General features: G+C 44.0%; 1 protein-coding gene across 1 annotated transcript in view; it reads left to right on the top strand.

Moving 5' to 3' along the window:
• The window catches only part of LOC103791304 (uncharacterized), a 204,268-nt gene that overhangs the window by 120,738 nt on the left and 63,940 nt on the right, over window positions 1-19,590 (top strand). The gene's annotated exons all lie outside the window — the stretch shown is intronic.

Consider the following 19,590-nt stretch of genomic DNA (forward strand, 5'->3'; position numbering starts at 1 on the left):
GGCTGAATTGGATCTGTATATAGTTTAGCATGGCTTCTCCTTAATTTCACTGAAAATTTCTAATACATCTGCTTACGTGCTTTTTGTTAGTGTTCATGATAGTTTCCTTAGTAATATACAGATGCTGTGATTTAAACATGCAAAACACAAACACTATGTAACATTGTAGCCCATTTAAAAATGTATACTGTGTTAGTGGATGCACTAAGGTTGAGGTCTATTTCATTTTTATAATTGTAGAAATAATAATTTTTAAAATATCTTCAGATTATGAAAGAATTTTCATTTTGCTTGAAGAAGAAGTACAAGGATCTCTGAAAGTCAAGAGACAATTTGTTGAATTTACCCTCAAGGAAGCAGCAAGGTAGGTGCAAAAGGAAACTCTTCTATTGTTTCAAGCACTTGTGCCCAAGTTGGGACAGGAGCAGGAACAAATCATGTCTTGTTCTTCCTAATCCCTGGCCCTCAGTCATAGTTCATGCTATTTCCACAGGCATGTAGGTTGATATTGTCTTATTCTAACACTTCCTTCTAATGCCATGGAGCCTTCCAAATTTATCATAATCTGGGAGTGGGCATGGGCCCTCAGGTGACTCACTTCGTATTTTTCTAGTTTGTATTTTTCCATGAGGATGCATTTTCTATTTGCATGTAGATTGTAAGCTCTATTTTCTATCCACTACTACTTCTTACATATCATAGATGCTGTAGGTATCCTCTGGTTAACGGAATACCTCTTTAATTTCAGGTTTAAAAAAGTTGTGTGAATTCAGCCACTCAAGAAGGCGCTTAAAGAAATAGATTCCCACTGCCATCTCAGAAAAGTTAAGCACATGAGGAAAAAATAATTGCATTAGTGCAAAGACCAAGGAGAAACAAGGAGGTATGCTGTAGGGTGGAACAAGTTATTGCTGAAGCTCCCTGTAGTTTGAAGTGAAGAGAATTCCCTTCCAGAAGCTAAGAAAAATAAGTGGGAGCTTTTAAAGTTTCATAAATCTCTGATAGTAAAAGCTGTACTTTTGTTGTTTGTTTGTTCTTCCACCTGAGGAGGGGGATGAGTTAATAACTCACCAAGGTATGAAGTATTATAGTCCTGGTTTCTTCAGCAGCTCACATTGTTGTAGCCGGTATTTATAACTGTCTCTTTTTCACTGCTCATTTCCCATTCCCTTTGCCCTGAGATAGCATGTCAGCTGGTCATGGTGCTTGGCCTGGCAGGATGACTTAAACCTTCATTACTGAACAGTCTGGACCATTAGATACCCTGCCTGGATTGGGTTGCTGTAATTTTCCATTAAGTGTAATCAAAAAACATGGGAGGACTTAGAAGCTCTCTAGACACAACAGACACACCCTTTTTTAGCTCCTGGTGTAGTTCAATTAGTCCCCCTTTGATCGTCAGGTTCATCATCCCAAGCCAGTAGATGACCCCCTCCTTTGCCTCTAGATGGAAAGTGATGAAGAGACCAAGATGGCCAGCTGGCAGTATGAATCTCTTTTCAATGGAATCACTGTTGTGTCCCTTGGCACAAGCAATTCTTCCTTTGGAAATAAGACTTCTAGGTCAGCAGTGCCTAAATAGGAAGCATTTTTGCTAGTGGGTCACAGGGGTGAATAGAGAGTAGAGACACTCCCAGTTATACCCCTTGATTCTAGGACCCATGAATCCTGACTATGGGAGAGAAAGCAAAGTATGTTGGATGCATACATACAGCAGACATTGCTTCCTAAAAGTAATTTGTCAGACCTGCAAGGTACTGCCAACTGGCTAGCACTGTAACAGTTCCACAAGTCCATTCCACTGTCCTGTTGATCCGGTCGCTTTCAGATAATGGCGGAGACTTTGGGAGGCTGAGTTGGTGTTCAAGACCAGCGTGGGAAGCACAGTATCATCTCAAAAAAGAAAAAAAGATCATGGGGGGAGAGGAGAATATAAAAAATAAGACCAGTTATTCCAGTGATTTCCTGTGAAAACGGGCCCATTGCTGCACTAAATTTTCTGTGAAGTGACTGCCTTGTTTAGAGGTGATTCTGTGACAAATACCTTGATGGTATATGAGGTATTTTTCCAAGTGCACGAATGTTGATTTTCTCAAAGTACTGTTGGCAGGAAAGAAGATCCATATTCAGAATAACTGTCTTATTTGAGTAAGAACACAGCCCTGTCCCTTCCATAATGGAAATGGTCCAATGTAGGAAGGTCCTACCTGCCATCTGGTCGCTGACTGATCACCCTGGAGACAGGTGCCATATAAGAGGCTCAGTGTTGCTCTGTTTCTGGCAGGTTGTACACTAGCAGTCATACAACAATGGCTATGTTGTATAATTTTGCTCCTTAGTTCAGCTAAAACTGAGTTCTTTTCACATGACCAGGAAAGATTCGGTTCGCGCACACATTGAAAGGTGTGAGCGGAATTTATTGGGGGAAAAGGAAAACGACTCTCAGCAAAGTGAGAGGGAGTGCTATTAACAGGCTACCACCTCCCAGATTCATTCGGGGCCACCACATAGTCACCAAAGAGACCAGGCTCCCACCGCTACCCCTGCACAAGGCGCAACCTTCCTGTGGCTCCGCCCTGTTCTCCCAGTGGAAGTGTGGGCATTCTTAAGAAATAATCAGTTGGGAAAGGGTGAACAAGCAGTGCCAGTTCTTCCTCTCAGTCGCGGGTTTCATTTGGGATGGGCAGTCCGATTTTTAAACCTTCGGGCCACTTTGGGCTTGATGGCGGGATTTCACTAGGGACCCTTGGCTGTTTCATGTCTCTATCAACTGTAGACAGGTTGGCCTTGGTGAGTGGAAGTCGGTGCTACTGAAGCATAATCTCTATGCCTGTCACCTGGACCACTCTGTGAGCCTGTGTGGTTATGACACAAGTGTTAGAGAAAGAGGCTAATTAATATCTCGATGATAGGTATCTTATCCATCAGATTATTGCAATTCTGCTCTGCTGAGGTTACCCTTTGGTGAGAACTCTCATGAGACTCAAATATCTTCACATTGAATGTCCACTCGGACAGGTCTGTCCACATATTTTTCCCCAGACCTCCTTGTCACAGATTTTCAATCATGTGTCCTCAAAGTCCCTAATCATTCGGCCAATAAATGAGACACAGCCTGTACAAGGATACACACTTAAAAGTCTGGCCATCTCTCCTCCACACAGTAGCAATGCTCAAAGTTCTTTCCTCTGGGAGGATTTCCCTTCTCCACTGTCCTTCAGGGCTATCCCAGTTGGTCCTGTCGTAATGCGGCTGCCCAATTCTGGCTTGCGTGGTTGACAGGCATTATGAACGGACTGAATATGTGTGACCTCTGAGAATTCATACGACGAAACCCTAAATCCCAATGGGATGATATTTGGAGGTAGACTGTTTGGGAGGTCATTAGGTTTAGATGTGGTCATGATGGTTGGGTCCCTATGATGAGATTAACGCCCTTCTAATTAGAGAAAAGAGAATGTGTTCTTCCATGCCTCTTCAAAATGTAAGGATATAGCAAAGTGGCTGACTACAAGCCAGGAAGAGGACCCCCACCAGAATTTGAGCACACTGGCATCCTGATCTTGGACTTCTAACCTCCAGAACGATGAGAAAGAAATGCCTGGTGATGAAGCCACCCAGTCTGTGGTATTCTGTGATAGCAGCTGGAGCTGACTGAGACAGCTGTAGTCTGATTCCCCAGATTCCCATCTCCCGGATACTCAATCAAGCACTAATCCTAATACTGCTATGGTGGGATTTTGCTGGAGAATTAAGGTCTCAAGTCAGTTAACAATGAGACATGAGTGTGGTGTGGCTGGGCCAGACCTGGCAGCGGAATCCTTGAAAAGTGGAGCATTTTCCTCAAGCAGGAGCAGAAGAAGAGCTAAGAGAGTCAAAGCACAAGAAGGATGTGACACAGCAGGCCCTCTTTGAGGATAAAGCAGTGCTCCCGAAAAGGTATAGGTGGCTCTAAGCGTTTAAAGCAGTCCCTGGATGACAGCCAACCAAAACATGGGAACCACACTCCTACCACCTTAAGGAACTAGATCTAAATGAGCAATAACCTGAATAAGCTCAGAAGTGGATTATTCCACAGTCTCCACATTAGCACCCAGCCGGCCCATTTAGAGTTGGCCTTGGGAGAGACTCAGCAGAGAGGCCGGTTGAGCCTTCCTGGTCTTGACTTGCAGATCTGTTGGTAATACACGTGTGTTATTTTAGGCCTCTTAATGTTCTTCTAAAGCTGTTTCCTGCTGAGTGGGGCATTCTCCCTGCCTAGACTGGGCCCTAACGTCTCTTCCTGCCTGATCCTACGGGGTGGGAACCACATGTTTCACTGGACTGGTGGGCAAGACATGAGATAGCTCATTAGCAACCCAAGGTTGAAAACCTTGCAAAACCATCATATGGACCTGGAGAAGCTGTAAGCAAGAGAGTAAGAAATCAGCATTTTAAACACACTGGGACCAAAAGTCAAAGCTAAAAGTATGTTAACGACTGGCAGTGTTAAAGGGAGCAGAGCAGACAATAGCTAATGCTTCCAGTTCCCATGGAAGTTCCTAAAGTGTTCATTTCGTTTGCCTGGGTGATGACATTTCTGATACTTTCTTGGGCTAGACCAGACTGATGTAAAAAGAGCATTCATCTCTCACATGCAAACGTGTGTCTTTGACCAGCTGTGAGAAGACTGAAGCCTTTTCGGTTTTGTCGGACTATAATGGCTAGGGAGTCCAGCTGCTGTTGAAGTGTAGGGAGGCCTTCTGCCGTTCGTGGGAGGGCCACCGTCATCTCCTCAAACGGGTTATGCTGGATGTTGAGGCTCTACCTCCCGTAGCTGACCATGATAATCCCCATAGAGAGGGCAGTAGTAAACTTAAGGGAATACAGGGTCTTGCTGGGAGCTGAATCTTGCTATGCTGGTACATGGGGAAAGGGAGAGACGTGTTAGCCCATGTGAAAGTTAGATAAGGGAAACGTAAGTGATAGAGCATCGCCCGTTCCACAGTGGGTAATTGTAGATATGCTGAAGATCCTCAAACCCCCAAAATTTGTTTGATGCTGAAATTTCTGCTGCAAAAGTATTTTGCATTAAAGTGGTGAAAGCAGTGGAGGGCAGATAAAAGGGGTCTCCCGTTTTCTGGCGTATAATTGAAGGTTTCTGTGCCGCTAAGTCGGCAGTGGTTACTGGACCCGTTAATGAATGGTAGAGTTCGGTGGCGGCATTAGTAAGATCTTTCAATGGAGTTCCCCTTTTAGGGTTGGACCACAGGCAGAGTTATCTTTAGACAGACTATGTTGACAGTCCCTGGGGGATACGTTGAGATGGGGCGAACAAGGGCTTTTCATGCAAGGATGGCCTCAGCAAAACCTAGAGGTTGTAGCTTTGTTGACAGGAAATAGAGGTGGTGCCAGTCCAGGGACATCATAGAGCAAAAAAATTGGTTTCCTGGGTGAGGTGTCCACTTATTAGTTTAGTTCCTGCAGATGCATTGACTCAGATAGGTGACCCGGTGACAAAGTTTCAGCTGCACTGTCTGTCCTGGAGTTCTACGAAAGTGGGAGCACTGGCATGATTACTGTAAAGGCAGAAGGGGAACTGCTCTGGATAAAAGGTATGTAGGAAAGCACTTTTTCCTTTTGGGACATTTGAACTACTGTCGATAATTAAGAGGAGGAACTTAAGGAACCCATGACTTGATGCAATAAAATCCCTTGGTATTGACTGTTGGGCCTGACATCCCCATTCTTTGGTCCAGTGAGTTTGCCCTGGAGATGTGCTGGGATGCCAGGCCAGTCTTCTAAGGATCCAGGTCTGGCATATCCCCAGTTTTGGTAGTTACGCAAAGTCAACAAGGTTAACTTTGGGGTTTGTTTTTTTGTAATAGATGCTTGTTTTAGTACATTCCTCAATGTTGTTCAGTACCGTGACCCATTGACAAGTGACTGAAACCCTGCTAGCATGGATTGGGCCCAGAATAAAGAGAAAATTCTCTCATCCTACACCGGTGGTCTCATGTGTAGTTCCCTGTGAGCAGTAGACTAGATAATAAAAAACATCATAACTGATTTTCATTTGTTACTTCCGAATATGCAGGCACCACATGTATTAGTTTGTTACTGCGGCAAAAGAAATCACCCCCCATTTAGCAGCTTAGAACAACGCAAATATATAAGCAGTTCTGTAGATCAGAAATCCAGGCAGTCTGGATATGATTCTCTGCTTAGGGTCTCACAAAATCAAAGTTAAGGTATCAACCAGGCTGGTGACTAATTGAAGACTCAGAGAGAAACTCTTTTCAAGCTCATTTGGGTTACTGGCAGGTCTAACTTCTTAAAGTTGTAGAACTGAGGTACCCATATACTTGTGGTCTTCGCCAAGGCCACAATAAGCTACTTGACCCACATCCATACATCCTTAGGTGCACCCCGCTATCTTTTAAGCAGTTATGGTGCATCATGACTATGGTGGCTGAGATAGAGGTTTTTCATGGGCTTAGCAACATGAACTTTCATTTACCAGGTCCATCTCACTACAGTAACTGCTGACTATTCCACCTTCTAGCTGCAGAGACCAGCGCTGATTCCCCAGTATGGCACCATGTGGCAGACTGGTCAGTAAGCTTCCAGGTGGCACGGTGATTACTTTGGTCAGCTTCCACAGGTAAAGGGGCATCACTTTGATCTTCCTCAAATAGACTCTTCTTCTGCATAAGGATTTTCATTCCTACCCACGGCGCTTCAAGAAAACCAACACTGTGGTATTAGGAAAGGCTGTAACGAAAGGCTGTATCAACTATCGTGGTATCCCATACTGCACCAGTTTTAAACATGCAACTCACTTTACAGGAAATGAATATGGCAATGAGATCATACTAATGCATTACACGAGTCTCCTGATGTTCTTCCCCATGCTGAAATGGTTGACTCAATAGTACAGTGCAATGATCTTTTAAAACCTGAGATGTAGGAATGCCTTCCCGGCAGTGCCTTGGGGGCTTGGCTGACAGTCTAGGAGGTGGCAATGCTGTATTGCAGCATCAAGTATATGGAACTATTTTTCCTATAGCTACATCTATGTCCTCAAGAATGAAGGAGGCAATATGCAGGCCTCTCTCACTGTTACTCCTGGGTATCTAGCAGCAAAATTTTGCTTCTTGTGCTGCAAAACCAAACTTTGATATCAAGAAGCAAACTTTTGGCTCTGTTGCACTAGAGGTATTAGTTACGAATTGAGAAATTTTTTCAACAGGGGAACCAAAAATGATTCCATTGAAATGGAAGTTGTGTCTACAAGCTGACCACTTTGAACTCTTCATGCATCTGAACTAAGAGACTGGCTTGAGGGGATCCACTACTGGCTCGGCTGATGGAAATTAAAAAACAAAAACAAACAAACAAAAAACACGGATATTCGGTTCCTACTAGACCAGGGGCTAAGGAACACTATGCCTGACATATCTAGAGAGCTTCTTAGTACTCCTGTGTTTTATGATCAGAGTTAATGAAAAATTACAGCAACGCCATCTAGGCAGGACATCTAATGGTTCAGACTGTTCCGTAATGAAGGTTTGAGTCATCCTGCCAGACCAAGCACCATGAGCAGCTGACATGCCATCTCAAGGCAAAGGGAATGAGAAATGGGGAGTGAAAGAAGGCAGTTATAAATACCAGCTACAACAATGTGGGCTGCTGCAGAAACCACGACTGTAATAGTATTTACCTTATGGGTTAATCATGTCTGCCAGCACAGGTGGGAAAATCAACCAACCAACAAATAAGTTATCCTTTCAAATGAAATGCTTAGGGAAAAAGACCAACGTTTACTGACAGAAATTTCTTAGCCTCTGGGAGGCCATTTTATTCACTAACACATGCTAGGAGGCCTCAGCCATATCCTGCTCGATTGTAGGAAAGAGCAATTTGATCCTCTTTTCTCCTCAATCATTAAAGAGATTATGCATTTAGGGTCTGATGTTCCTTCTTGGACAAGTAGCCAGATGTCATTTCTTCCAGTCTCTTCTCAAGGTGCGGAATTAAATCTCCTCTCATATACCTGAAAAGAAAGAGACGTGTCATTAACCAAAAGAGAGCCAAAGAACCTATGCTGTAGGAAGCACTGTGGGAGATAGAAGGATGAAGTAACAGTCAGCATGGAGACAGAAATGCACCTGCATGGTAAGGGGTAGTCTAGCCAGGCAATAACAAATGCTGGCGAGGGTGTGAAGAAAAGGGAAGCTTCATACACTCTTGTTGAGAATATAATTTACTATGACAACTATGAAGAACAGTTTGGAGGTTCCTCGAAAACCTGAAAATGGATCAATCATGTGATCCAGTAATCCCACTGCTGGGTATACTCCCAGGAGAAAGGAAGTCAGTACACCGCAGAGATATCTGCACTCCCGTGTTGGTTGCAGCTCTGTCCACAGTAGCCAAGCTTTGGAAGCAAACTAAGTGTCCACCAACAGCTGAATGGGTAAGGAAAACGCGGTCCATATACACAAAGGAGTGCGTTTCGGCCATAGAAAAGAATGAGATTCAGTCTTGTGCAACAACATGGATGGAACTGAAGGTCATTACGTTAAGTGGAATAAGCCAGGCACAAAAAGACAAACTTCGCATGGTCTCACTTATTGGTGGGAGCAAAAATCTTAAACAACTGAAGTACTGGAGATAGAGAGTGGAATGGATGACTGCCAGAGGCTGGGAAGGTTAGTGGGGGTGGGGGGAAGTGCAGATGATTAATACGTACAAATCTATCTGATAGCATGACAGGGTGACTACAGTCAGTAATAATATAATTGTACATTAAAAATAGCAAGAGTATAATTGGATTATCTGTAACACAAAAGATAAATACTTGAGGTGATAGATGCCCCATTTACCTTGATGTGTTTATTACACATTGTTGTCTGTATCACAATATCTCATATACCCCAGATGTACCACAAACCACAAACATTCCTTGTGGTGGTGAAATTTCTGCTGCAAAATATTTTGCATTACTCTGGTGAAAGCAGTGGAGGGTCTATAAAAGGGGTCTCCTGTTTTGTGGCCTGTAAGTGAAAGGTTATGTGCAGCCAAGTTGGTAGTGGTTACTGGGTCCAAAAATGAATGCTGGAGTTGGGCAGTGGCATTAATAAGTTCTTTAATTAAAGCTCCTCCTTTAGGGTTTGACCACAAGGCATAGTTATCTTTTGATAGGATATGTTGACAGTCCCTGGGACATATATTAAGATCAGGTGAATAAGGGGTTTCTGTGAGAGGATGGCCTCAGCGAAATCTAGAGGTTGTAGCTTTATTGATAGGAAATAGAGCAAAGAACTGGTTTCCTGGGTGAGGTGTCCACTTATTAGTTTAGTTCCTGCAGAGGTATTGACGCAGATAGGTGACCCAGCGACAAAGTATCAGCTACACTGTCTCTCTTGGAATTCCATGAAAGTGACAGCACTGGCATAATTATTGTAAAGGCAGAAAGGGAATTGCTGTGAATAAAAGTTATGTAAGAAAGCATTTTTTTTTTTTCTGTTTGGGACATTTGAACTGCTTTATCTGGAATTGTGTTCTTGAACAGATGCTTTAGAGCCTCTATGGGCTGGCAGGTGTCATTAGTAGCTTCCTCTGGTTCCCGTAAATATGTACTGCAACCTTTAATTCTGGCCATGTGAACCCTATTGGCTATTCCTTGCAGCTTGACCGCCGTCGGGGTGGTTAGTGGTACTTACTAGGGCCCCTGTCATTTTAAAAGAAGTAAAAATCAAACAAACGAACAAAGAAAAGTTGATTTGCCTGGAAGCCTTCCTTCCAAGTTTTCAATAGAACCCCGTCTCCAGGTATGATCGTGGGGATGCCTTCCACTTGTCCACATGAGGGCAGCACCGCATCGCTATACTCCTGGATAGCCCACTGTATAGGGCTTAGATTTTTTCCTAAGACAGCAGTTTTGTTTGTTTGTTTGTTTGTTTTTAGGCAGCAGAGTGTCATTCTGTCGCCCAGGCGGGAGTGCAGCGGTCCAGTCTCGGCTCACTGCAACCTTCGCCTCTCGGGTTCAAGCAACTCTCCTGGCTCAGCCACCCAAGTAGCTGGGATTAAAGGCCCACGCCTCCATGCCTGGGTCATTTTTGTATTTTGGGGGTTTCGCCATGTTGGCCAGGCTGGTCCGGAACCACTGACCTCCAGTGATCTGCCCACCTCGGTCTCCCAAAGTGACGAGAGTGCAGCTGTGAATCACCGCGCCTGAGCCCTGGCTTAGATTTTGAATATATTGTGTATTAGACTGGGTTTCTGGTTTGATTAACAGGTCTAAGGTCAGGAAGGGTCTCCCAGAAGTCTTTTCAAACGGACCAAGTTTTCTCTTTTCCTTGGGTGCCACTCGTATTCTCATGAGGGCTATAGGCAACAGAGTGTACCGAGGTCCAGAAGTTCCCTGGCACGGTTTCGCCAGGGTCTGCCTTAAAGTTTGATTAGTCCTATTAACCTTGCGTGAGGAGTGTGGCCTCCATGAGGAGTGGAGATGAAGTTTAATTTCCAAAGCTTGTGCTGTCTCTTGGGTCACAGCTACAAGAAAACAGGGCCCTCCGTCGCTCTGGAAGGAGCAGGGGAGGCCAAATCCTGTTATGAACTCTCGGCAGTGCCTTGGCCACTCCTGTAGCTTTCTCTGTTCTGGTGGGGAAAGCTTCTACCCATTCAGTAAAGGCGTCTACAGAAACTAAAAGGTATTTTAAAACCTGGAAGGAGGGCCTTTGGGTGCAGTGAATTTGCCAGTCCTCACTAGGATAGGTTCCTCACCAGGATAGGTTCCTCACCACTGGACTGAGGTTAATAGAGGAGGGGACCTTTATTGAGGTTAATAGAGGAGGGGACCTGTTTTGTCTGCCCACATGGCAATTTTGAGAGCAAAGTTCACAGGCTGGAGTCACCTTCTTATTGTGGTTGCCAGGCCTTTACCTGTAAGCACATGGTCCATCCAGGTGGTCATATCGTCCTGCCCCACATGGAGGGAATTATGTACATTTCTAACAATTTTTCATGGGTGGCATTAGCAAGAGCTGCAAATCTATGAGCCTCCAACCCTCAGGATTCAGGGTCTTCCGATTTTCTTGAGCCCATGCTTGTTTTCTATAGTATAGGATCTATTTATATCAGAAGAATGGAGCCAAGCCTGGTAACTCGCATTTGTCCATTTCACCACTTTGGGAGGCTAAGGTCAGCCGATCACTTGTGGTCAGGAGCCCAAGACCAGCCTGGCCGATGTGGCGAAACCCCGTCTTTACTGAAAATACAAAAATTAGACAGGTGTGGTGGCATGAGCCTGTAATACCAGCTACTCCGGAGGCTGAGGCAGGAGAATTGCTTGAGCGAGAGAGGTACAGATTGCAGTGAGCTAAGAGTGCGCCACTGTACTCCAGCCTAAGCCACAGAGCAAGACTCCATCTCAAAAAAAATAAAAATAAAAAAATAAGAAATAAAGGGAATGGGCAGAGAGGAAGAAGGCCAGCTGGGCTACAGCTTCCGTGGCTGACCTCCTAACTTCCCTGCCAGCCCTTCCATTGCCCAGTGTGACCGAGGAGTTTCTAAAACTAGCTGCACTTGATGGGGGATGAGGACCTCTAAGGTGTGTCTAAAAGTCAGCTTTAGGGCTTCCTCCCCTAGAATGGCAGTGGCTGCGATTGTCCTAGGGCAACCAGGCTATCCACAGGCCATGAAGTCCATGTGCTTTGAAACGTAGCCAACTGGATCAGGTGGTTCTCCCAGTTTTTGGTGAGGAGGTCCTGTTTCTCTGCCCCATATAAGGTGCCTGGATGTTCCAAGTCGGGAATTTCCAGGGCAGGAACCTCAATAAGGGCCTTTGGTCATGTCTTGAAATGCCCTCGTTCGTTCTTCTTCCCGTTGTAAGATCGGTGTCGGGCCCTTTAGTGATCTCAGAGCGAGGATGAGCCGTTAGTCCAAATCCAGGAATCAGGATTCTACAGGACCATACATTGCGAGCAAAGTTCTGCGTTGTCTCTTGGTTTGGGAGCTAGGCAACTCTAGTGTGCCCTGTTTGCTTTTTCCTGAGAGCCGCCTTATCCCAGGGATTATAATATACCCTCAGTAAGTTACTTTTTGTTTGGTTAATTGTGCCCTGTTATTTGAAACTTTATATCTGCTTGTTCCAAGAAAATGTAAGACTGTGATGGTATTCTTGTCAGATGTTTCCTCAGCAGGGCTACACATTAAGATGGTATCTGCATAGTGTAGGACAGTGCCTTCCCTAAGCGGTAACTTTCAAAGATCTTTGCCTCGGGCTAGTGCAAACAGATGAGGGCTATCTTGAAAGCCCAAGAGCTATAACGCCCGGGTGTACTGTGCGTGTTCCGTGTATTTGGATCTGTCCACTCAAAGGCAAATAGAAACTGAAAGGACAGGTGCACTGTGATAAAAAGAATACGACATCTTTAATGTCTAGTACACTAAACCATTGGCAATGTCCCGGAATTTGGTTCACAAGGTATAAGAGTTCTCTGCTAAGGGATGAAGAGGGTTCCTGCCTCGTTTATGATTCTCAAGTTTTGTGCCGGTTAATATTCCCCATTTGGTTTTGTGACTGGTAGAATGGGGGTATTACAAGGAGATTGTCAGGACGCTTGTAGCCATGCTGTAAGAATCTAGAAATTTAGGGCTCCAATCCTTTCTTTGCTTCTAACATTAGGGAATATTTCTTTTTGTTGGGGTACCTATTGGGGTCCTATAGTTTAATGACCACAGGTTGAGCCCAAAGGGCTCATGTGAGCACCCTGTCGTTCCAGATGCAGGGTTTACTCGCTCTGAGATTGACAGACATAGAGAGGTGATCTGTTGGCCCTACAGTGAGGACCGTTTGGGAGGGACTGGTGCCTTTGAGTGGTATGATGGCCTCTATGTTATTTAATAATTCTCTGCCTAAGAGCAGGGCAGGACACTCAGGCATAAGTAAGAAAGAGTGTGCCATCAACTGATGTCTATACTGACATGTGAGTAAGGCATTAAAATAGTAAGAACGGGGTAGATTATTGACCCCAGTTATAGTACAACCTTTGGAGGTAAGTGGCCCAGCATGAGAAGTTAATACACAGTAGGAGGCCGGATTATCGTTTAAAAAATCTGTGTTCTTACCTGCCACATCAAGGGTCAGCCAGGGTTCCAGATTGGGGACTGGAATGCTCCCTTCAGTGGGGGCTGTCTGGATCCCTGGGCCCCCTCAGTCTTGACTTAGTGCCATCTCGAGGGAGGATGCCCACTTTCCCCTTCGGGACGAAGGGAAATCCGTTCCCCAGTGGCTGTCTTGTTTACAGACTGGGCACGGCCCAGGGGCAGCTGTGTGCACTTTCTGTCCTGGTGCTCTGATTGCTTGGATTGAAGGCAGGCTCCTTGATGGCTGTTACCCTGTTGGTGATCGGTTTGCAAGCTTTGAGGTTCCTGGGGATGACTTGGAGGTTGCAGGTCACTACTGACAGAAAGAGCTATCATTTTAGCCTGGGCCTTATCTCACCTGTTCTTGCACCGGACTCTGCCTTCCTCCTCAGCCAGATTCCTATTATGAAATACTCAAAAAGCCACTTCTATCAATTGAGACATAGGCGTTTGTGGCCCTAATTATAATTTCTGTGGTTTTCTCCTGAGATCTGGGGTAGACTGGCTAATCAAGTTGGGTCTTGGTAACACTTGGCCTTGAGCAGAGTCAGGGTATAGGTTAGCATACTTTCGGGAGGCCTCCTCTACGCACCCCTGAAAGAGGGCAGGGTTTTCACCTTTTCCCTGTGCTTCGACTTTCTCATTGTTAACAGGTTTTGTAAGACATCGTCTGACCCTGCCAGGAGGCACTGGACCGTGGAGTCCGTCCCTATTCTTTATTCCTCCAGACCTGTTGTAATTCCAATCTGGGTCCTGGGAGAGATCAGCAATAGCTGCCCCTTCATGGGTAGCCGGCTGGTCACCTGCCCTGCTATTCATGTATTTCCGACTGGCTAATCAGACTCTCTGCTGTTTCTGTGGAGTGCGGCAAGGGAAAGGACAACTTGTATACCTTTCCACGTTAAGTCAGAGGCCAAAATGAGAGCCTTGAATGTGACGGTCAATGCACTGGGTTCCTCCGAGAACCGGCTGAGGTTTTGCTTGCACTGGATTAGAACATTCACTGAGAATGGAACATGCACTCTAATGGTCCCTTCTTCATTTAGACTTCCTGTAAAGGGAGCAGTTTCTCTGGCCCTGGATGGTATGAAGTCCCACTGCAGGTTATTCCAACTGGGCTATTTCTTACCGTACAAGGCAAAGGAGAATAAAGAGGAGCATAAGACGGGGGTTGAAATGGTATTACATTCTACACAAGACTCGGATAGGATGGGTGTGCTGGGGACTCAGAAGGAGGTGTGGGCCCCTGAGGGCCCCTATGTGCAGCTGGTGTTGGACCGTGGGCCCTGGGGTCCCTTTCCCTTAATAAAAGATGATCTCCTAGTGCATCTGCGTGGTTTTCTGTCTTACTGGGTTTAAGTCCACGGGTGCTGCATAGAGCTGGGTTCTGTTCTGAGGCCATGAAGACTTGCACGTAGGGAACATCAGACCACTTTCCTGATTTGCACAGAAAAGATCAAGCTGTAGGACAGTGTTGAAGTTCACATTTCAATTCTCTGGCCCTTTTTCATTGTTAGCTGAATTGTATCCAGGCCAAACAGTGTTAGAAAACAAGGTAAGTTTTTTGTTTGTTTGTTTTTTGTTTCTTAGCTCACCTAACCAAATGGCATTCAGGTTTTTAAAACATACAGCCCAGGGATATTTTTAGTGTAAGTAGGGGAGATGGGTCCCAGGGAACCAAGAGAATCGTTCAATGACAGACACATATACCAAAGTCCAGGAGGTTGTGGGTGTCCCCATGAGCCAATCTAGACCACAAAGTGGTACAGGGCACTTGCTTGAATTCCCATGTGACTGAGGCCCTAGGAGGTCACAGGTGTTTGCCATGCATCATGCTAGGTCTCCCCAGAACTGGACATCTCCAGGCTCAACTGAGGTGGCCCCCACTGCCAGCTGGGGGCCCAGATGTCTCACGGACAAGAATTTCCCTACCTTACTGGTTTACCATTTCTGATGCCCGATTATAATACATAGAATACCTGGATGCAGTCCCTGCAACCAGGCATCTACATGACTGCACCTCTCTTTTTCAGCATAGAAAGTTTGTTGAAGGACAATCTGAAGGAGTATGAAAATGCATAAAGCCTGGAGGGATAGGGACTCTTAACGTGGCCCTAGAAACAGAATGTTTTATAAACAGAAAACCAGATTAGAAAATAAATCACAGTAGCCACTAAGTGGCAGTCAGGTATTTGCAGAGCAACAGCAAACGTCCTGAGTCTGAAATGCGGCCAGAAATATGTGACGCTAAGCAGCAGAGTGGCCTGAATATTGAGGGCAACCCACATGGTTCGTATAATTACGAATAGTACAGAAGTAGCAGCCAAAAGGAGAGCGCTACTTATATTCACATAAAGAATCAAAGCGATTTAACAACTTTTCTCCACAACTTCAATGAAACAACACTGGAAAAAGCAGTGATACGCAAGCAGGTAGTCTGGGACTGGTGAAAGGAAACGAAAGTCAGTGCAGCAGGCAAAACTCTACCTGTGTCGCGGCACCAGAAATGCTGACAGCCGCTGTGAGAACTCGGTTCTTGTTTTCTTAGCGCAAGAATTTAACCAAGCGACACACGGCAGAGGAGATGCAGCACAGAACAATTTATTGCAATGGAAAAATAATATTTTCAAATTTAGTGTAGAAAAGGGAATATACCCTGAGACAGAGAGAATTCAGGGTGGCCTGCTTGAAAGCATGAGACAGTACTGGTTAATACTGGGGAAATTCCCTTTACGGGAGTCTTGTATGAATATTCATAAGGAGGTGGGAAAAGGTGTAGCTAGCAGGCATGTTCAGGGTGGTCCTCTGGGTGCACGTTTGCAGTAGCTGTCCGTGCTCGTTCATACATCACAGATCTCATTAGTATCTTAACTCTCCACGCGGGATGTGTTTTTGACTATTATAATGAGCTAAGGGTCAGTGTGAGGACAGGTCAAATCGAAACACAGAGGAAATTCCCGAATGAAGATAGCTTTGCCTGAATGCGCTTCACTACAGTGGGGATGCTGAGCCTTATTGGTGTTGATTGTATATGCTCACCACGACTGCTATGTCCCAAGGACGTGGTCGCTTCCTTGACTCCCTATCCTGCCTCACTGGGTTTAGGTTATCATACCTTTGTATATAAAATAATTTACCTCACGAAAGATCGCAAGAAATTATCGAAAGTCCACATGCTTTAAATTTCTAAATTTAGGTGAACTTACAGGTGTGTATAATGTTGTTACAGCTAACCATAGGCCATCATGGGTCTTATTGGTCGTAAAAATTCAAAACGAATATTTAATGTTTCTGGGAAATCGTGCTAAACCTCGTGAGAACCAAACAAGCAAACCGTGTATTCTCCCTTCTTGATTGTACACCAGATGTAACCAATTCTGAATGAATGTTTCAGACGAATAAGCATATTTACATTAACAACCATGTTATAACAATAGAAGAATTTTTTTAACTTCATTGAAATGAAAAGAGCTGGGTAGAGTCTAGTTTATAAAATGATTAACAAATTAGAAGATTCTAATGGCATAAAAGTACTCAGAGCTAGGGATATGATAAGAGAGCACTTACGGCAGGTGTATCAAGAGTACATACCTGCTGGAATTTATGCAGAAGTAATTATGCCAAATATGAGACTCACTGGGCTCATTTTTTGCATGATTTCAATGAGTATAGGGAAATTCTTGTGTCTGTTCCTAATAATACATTAAAGTATTTCTGGAAAGTATATATTTATGTGAAGACATACTGGGCATCAAGATAACAGGCAATCGAGACACTAGAAACTAACTAAAGATGGTTATCAACTATTAAAACACAAAACATGAAATGACATAAAACAATATGCCAAGCACCAAGGGGCTTGTCACATGTAGATTACAAAATTTCGTGGAAGTTTTTTTGTTTAATAATGTTTTCTGCCAAGTAGAAGCAGTTAATAAAGCTCTATAATTTTTTTAAAACATAAGGAGGCCAGGTGCAGTGACTCAAGCCTGTAATCCAAGCACTTTAGGAGGCTGAGGTGGGTGGATCGCTTGAACTCAGGAGTTCAAGACCAGCCTGGACGACATGGTACGATGCTGTATCTAATAAAATATATAAACATTAGGTACGTGTGCTGGTGCACACATGTAGTCCCAGCTAATAGAGTGCATGAGATCGGAGGATCATTTGAGCCCAAGAGGTCAAGGTTACAGTGAGCTGTGATTGCGCCATGGCACTCCAACCTGGGCAACAGATCAAGACCCTGTCTCAAAAAAAACCCCCAATAACCACACATAAAAAATAGCAAAGCTACCTTTGTTTATAGCAAGTGGAAGAAAGAATCTTTGAAAGTATGTTTCATGGAGGTGAAAGTTTCACAAGATAAAAGAATGCATTTCCTTGATTTGAAAACATTGGGAACAGAAAAGTAGAGAAGTTAGAAATGTCCAAATCACCAGCTAAGAATATAGATCTTACTTCAGATTATTTTGGGAAAACTACAATTCAAACAGAAAGTAAGATGTTTACAGATGTCCTAATTTCATAGTAATAATGGAGATATGACAAGGTAAACAGTGTTTGGAATCTTTACATGGAGAATTACTATTTCCTATGAATACATCTGATCTACAAAAGAAGCCGCTGATGTAACTTGTAAATATTTGGTTGATAGGTCTTGTAGATTTTCATCTACAATAATTAGTTTGAAGCAGAACCTAGTATCAATACTTTGTAACACATCAACACCAGGTTTGGATCTTGTAAAACTGAGTCACTAATCTCCCTTTGCACAGTCTTATCCAAATTTACCACTAAAATTTTTATTAAACAATACCATTCACAGTGGCATCCTGCAAAAGGACTTTCGGTAAGCTGAGGTTGAAAAAAATCACCTCAGATCATCATTTTGTCAAGAGAAATTGTCACACATGGCAATTCTTCTCACTGAAAACGAGATCAACAAAGTAGTAAATTTTCAAAGTATGATGAGTTTGCTTCTATTAGAGCCAGAAAGTAAGATGTTAATAAATTCTATTTGGAGCATAAATAAAAATTCCAATTTAAAATAATGTTGCAGATGGGCCCAGTGTCTCACGCCTATAATCTCATCACTATGAGAGGCCCAGACAGGCAGATCCCTTGAGTCCAGGAATTCAAGACCAGCCTGGGCAATGTGGCAAAACCATCCCTACAAAATATACAAAAAGTAGCCACGCATGGTGGTGTACACCTGTAGTCTCAGCTACTTGGGAAGCTGAAGTAGGAGGATTGCTGAAACCCATGAGGTTGAGGCTGCAGTGAGCCATATTGTGCCACTACACTGCAGCCTGAGTGACAGAGCAAGACCCTGTCTCGATATATACATATATACATATATACATATGTATATATATATATATATACACACACACATTCATACATATATATATATACAATTATATATATATAATGTATGTATATATATATACATCATATATATATAATGTATGTATATATATATACATCATATATATATATAATGTATGTATATATATATATATATATATATATGAGAGAGAGAGAGACGGAGAAAGAGAGAGAGAAACAGAAAGAGAGAGAGAGGGTATTTCAATATCTCTGCGACAACTTTAATGCCCTGGAAACACTAATTGTTTAAAAAATTATGAAAACATGTTCATCGAGGTGCACATTTCCCCTGTGCTTCGGGCTCCAGTGTGACCCCGCACAGCACGAAGTGGGGGCAGGGGAGTACGGCTCTCCACATCCAGGCATGGTGAGCGACTCTTCCTGGAATATAAAATGGAGAGAAATGGAAGAAGGTAGGGGTGGCTCTGAAAGCAGAGGTTTTCCCAGACCATCTCAGATGACATCTCACTGTCAACAGCTGTGTCAGAGGACCACCCACACTGCAAAGGGTCTAAAATGGAAAACGGTTTTTAAAAGTATGCCCAAAACAAAATCAGTGCTCCAATAGAGAGGAAGAAAGTGGAATGGGTAGTGTGCAGTTAGGTAGCAATGCCTGCCCACGAATGAGACGCTGAACCATGAAATGGATAGACTGTCGGCGAGTTGTAGTGCTGTGATGAAAATAAGTGGCTGAACTCACTGAGGGTCTTACTTTAGACTGGATGACAAAATGGTCGCTCCGAGGGAGTGGTATTTAAGGAGAAATAGAAAAGATGACCAGGCATCGTGGCTCACGCCTGTCATCCCAGCACTTTGGAAGGCCAAGGCAGGTGGAGTGCTTGAAACCAGGAGTTCAAGACCAGCCTAAGCAACAGCAAGACTACATCTCTATAAAAAATGTTTAAATAAAATAAAGAAAAATGGACAAAATGAAAAAGACTGATTTGGGCAGAGGAAAGAACAACTGCAAAGGCCCCGCAGAAGACACATCCCTGTCATGTTTGAGGAACAGCAAAGAGGTCAGAGTGGCTTCACCACAGGGATGGATGGGACAGGAACAGGTAGGTG

The sequence above is a fragment of the Callithrix jacchus genome, chromosome X, assembly GCF_049354715.1.
Source record: "Callithrix jacchus isolate 240 chromosome X, calJac240_pri, whole genome shotgun sequence".
Classification (NCBI taxonomy): Eukaryota; Metazoa; Chordata; class Mammalia; order Primates; family Cebidae; genus Callithrix; species Callithrix jacchus.